Here is a 3937-nt window from a genome sequence, read left to right on the forward strand (position 1 = left end):
TTACCACATGAAGCATTTTCTGTTTCCAACCAAATAGCAATAAATGAAGCGACTTCAACTTTCGCCATGAACATTAAAAACGAAGAACACAAGTGTTCAAATGAAAAAGCGAAGCATGTCTTTCTCCCACACAATGAATGCTAGGATCGAATTTTATTCAAACATAAACAAAAATAAAAACAAACAGACGCTCCAAGTAAAGCACATAATATGTGACGTAATAAAAATATAGTTTCATTAGAGGTGACCTGATAAGTTGTTGATGAAGAAGGGGATGCCTTGGGCATCCCCAAGATTAGATGCTTGAGTCTTCTTGAAATATGCAGGGATGAACCACGGGGGCATCCCCAAGCTTAGACTTTTCACTCTTCTTGATCATATTATATCATCCTCCTCTCTTGATCCTTGAAAACTTCCTTCACACCAAACTCAAAACAATCTCATTAGAGGGTTAGTGCATAATCAAAAATTCACATGTTCAGCGAGGACACAATCATTCTTAACACTTCTGGACATTACCCAAGGCTACTGAAAGTTAATGGAACAAAAAAATCCACTCAACATAGTAAAAGAGGCAATGCAAAATAAAAGGCAGAATCTGTCAAAACAGAACAGTCGGTAAAGACGAATTTTTTCGAGGCACTTAACAGTCTCAGATGAAAATGTTCAAATTGAACGAAAGTTGCGTACATATCTGAGGATCACGCATGAATTTTTTCAGGATTTTACGAGTTTCCTACAGAGATATCAACTCAAATTCGTGACAGCTAAAAATCTATTTCTGCGCAGGAATCCAAATCTAGTATCAACTTTACTATCAAAGACTTTACTTGGCACAACAATGAAATAAACATGATAAGGAGAGGTTGCTACAGTAATAACAACTTCCAAGACACAACAAAACAGTAGCAAACTAGACAACAACATGGGTTATCTCCCAAGAAGTGCTTTTCTTTAACACCTTTCAGCTAGGCGCAGAAAGTGTAAATCAAGTAACATCAAGAGAAGAAGCATCAACATCATAATTTGTTCTAATAATAGAATAAAAAGGCAACTTCATTCTCTTTCTAGGGAAGTGTTCCATACCTTTCTTAAGAGGGAATTGATATTTAATATTTCCTTCTTTCATATCAATAATAGCACCAACAGTTCGAAGAAAGGGTCTTCCCAAAATAATAGGACAAGATGCATTGCATTCAATATCCAAGACAACAAAATCAATGGGGACAAGGTTATTGTTAACCGTAATGTGAACATTGTCAATCCTCCCCAAAGGTTTCTTTATAGAACTATCAGCAAGATTAACATCCAAATAACAATATTTCAATGGTGGCAAGTCAAGCATATCATAGATTTTCTTACGCATAACAGAGATACTTGCACCAAGATCACATAAAGCATTACAATCAAAATCATTGACCTTCATTTTAATGATGGGCTCCCAACCATCTTCTAACTTCCTAGAAATAGAAGCTTCAAGTTTTAATTCCTCTTCTCTAGCTTTAATGAGAGCATTTGTAATATGTTTTGTAAAGGCCAAGTTTATAGCACTAGCATTAGGACTTATAGCAAGTTTTTGCAAGAACTTAATAACTTCAGAGATATGACAATTATCAAAATCAAAACCATTATGATCTAAAGCAATGGGATCATTGTCCCCAATACTCTGAAAAATTTCAGCACTTTTATCACAAATAGTTTCAGCAGTTTCAGGCAATTTTGCATGCTTTGTATTAGAAGTAGAAACATTGCTAACACCAATTATTTTACCATTGATAGTAGGAGGTTTAGCAACATGTGAAGCATCAACATTACTAGTGGTGGTAATAGTCCAAACTTTAACTACATTATTCTCTTTAGCAAGTTTTTCTTCTCTTTCCCACCTAGCATGCAATCCAGCCATCATTCTAATATTGTCATTAATTCGAACTTGGATAGCGTTTGCTGTAGCAAATGACTTAATATCTTAATCTTCATTAGGCATAACTTTCAATTTTAGAAGATCAACATCAGCAGCAAGACTATCAACCTTAGAAGCAAGAACATCAATTTTACCAAGCTTTTCTTCAACAGATTTGTTAAAAGCAGTTTGTGTACTAATAAATTCTTTAAGCATGACTTCAAGATCATAAGGTGAACTCCTACTATTGTTGTAAGAATTACCATAAGAATTAACATAACCATTACCATTATTAGAAGGATATGGCCTATAGTTGTTGTTACCAAAATTATTCCTATAAGCATCGTTGTTGAAATTACTATTTTTAATGAAGTTCACATCAACATGCTCTTCTTGAGCAACCAATGAAGCTAAAGGAACATTATTAGGATCAACATTAGATCTACCATTAACAAGCATAGACATAATAACATCAATCTTATCACTCAAGGAAGAGGTTTCTTCAACAGAATTTACCTTCTTACCTTGAGGAGTCCTTTCAGTGTGCCATTCAGAGTAGTTGATCATCATATCATCAAGAAGCTTTGTTGCAGCACCCAAAGTGATGGACATAAAAGTACCTCCAGCAGCTGAATCCAATAGGTTCCTTGAAAAAAAATTTAATCCTGCATAGAAGGTTTGGATGATCATCCAAGTAGTTAGTCCATGGGTAGGGCAATTATTTACCAAAGATTTCATTCTTTCCCATGCTTGGGCAACATGTTCATTATCCAATTGCTTAAAATTCATAATGCTACTTCTCAAAGATATAATTTTAGCAGGAGGATAATATCTTCCAATGAAAGCGTCTTTACATTTAGTCCATGAATCAATACTATTCTTAGGCAAAGATAGCAACCAATCTTTAGCTCTTCCTCTCAAGGAGAAAGGAAACAATTTCAGTTTTATAATATCCCCATCTACATCCTTATACTTTTGCATTTCACAAAGTTCAACAAAATTATTAAGATGGGCAGCAGCATCATCAGTACTAACACCAGAAAATTGCTCTCTCATAACAAGATTTATTAAAGCAGGTTTAATTTTATAAAATTCTGCTGTAGTGGCAGGTGGAGCAATAGGAGTGCATATGAAATCATTATTATTGGTGCTAGTGAAATCACACAACTTAGTGTTTTCAGGAGTATTCATTTTAACAATAATAAAATAAGTAGAGCAAAACCGAATTAAGTAAAGTAAAACAAGTAGCTAAGTTTTTTGTGTTTTTGATATAAAGAAAGCAAACAAGACATAAAATAAAATAAAGAAAGACAATAAACAAAGTAAATAGATTGGATGTGAGAGACTCCCCTTGCAGCGTGTCTTGATCTCCCCGGCAACGGCGCCAGAAAATATGCTTGATAACGCGTGAAGCACACGTCCGTTGGGAACCCCAAGAGGAAGGTGTGATGCGTACATCAGCAAGTTTTCCCTCAGTAAGAAACCAAGGTTATCGAACCAGTAGGAGATGAAGGCCACGTGAAGGTTGTTGGTGAAGGAGTGTAGTGCGGCGCAATACCAGGGATTCCGGCGCCAACGTGGAACCTGCACAACACAATCAAAATACTTTGCCCCAACTTAACAGTGAGGTTGTCAATCTCACCGGCTTGCTATAAACAAAGGATTAAACGTATGGTGTGGAGAATGATGTTTGTTTGCAAAGAACAACAGAGAACAATGATTGCAGTAGGTTGTATTTCAGATGTAAAAGAATGGACCGGGGTCCACAGTTCACTAGTGGTGTCTCTACAATAAGATAAATAGCATGTTGGGTGAATAAATTACAGTTGGACAATTGACAAATAGAGAGAGCATAACAATGCACATACATATCATGATGACTACTATGAGATTTACTTAGGGCATTACGACAAAGAACATAGACCGCTATCCAGCATGCATCTATGCCTAAACAGTCCACCTTCGGGTTAGCATCCACACCCCTTCCAGTATTAAGTTGCAAACAACAGACAATTGCATTAAGTACTGTGCGTAATG

Source organism: Lolium perenne, chromosome 4 (genome assembly GCF_019359855.2).
Source record: "Lolium perenne isolate Kyuss_39 chromosome 4, Kyuss_2.0, whole genome shotgun sequence".
In the NCBI taxonomy this organism is placed as follows: Eukaryota; Viridiplantae; Streptophyta; class Magnoliopsida; order Poales; family Poaceae; genus Lolium; species Lolium perenne.